The following is a 401-nucleotide window of genomic DNA, read 5'->3' on the forward strand; positions in this document are numbered from 1 at the left end:
TGCAAGGCAAGGGGACTGGGTGGGGGGCTTGCAGAGTGACGGGGGAGTGCAAAGCCTAGTTGTATTTGCAGGGGGGGGTGGGGGTTGGGCAGTCAGGAGGCCGCGGTGCATCGCTTGCATTGGTTGGGGGTCATTTGCAAAGCCTGGTTGCATTGCATCTCTGCGCGTTGGTGCTCCGGGGCTTTGCGAAGCAAGAGGAGGTAGCTTTTGGGTGGGTTGCATTGCCTGGCCTTGGGGCACAGGGGGTTGCAAGGCCAAAGGTGGAGGGGGGAAGAGCAGCTATTGCAAGGCCCCTACCCAGGCATCCCTGAGCCCTTGGTGATCTCCTTAGCCCTCGGAGGGGGGGAGGGGGTCAAGGCTTCCCCAGAGCTTGCAAAGCCAGTGGTGGGGGCTGGGAGAGC

The sequence above is a fragment of the Alligator sinensis genome, unplaced genomic scaffold, assembly GCF_000455745.1.
Source record: "Alligator sinensis unplaced genomic scaffold, ASM45574v1 scaffold1302_1, whole genome shotgun sequence".
Classification (NCBI taxonomy): Eukaryota; Metazoa; Chordata; order Crocodylia; family Alligatoridae; genus Alligator; species Alligator sinensis.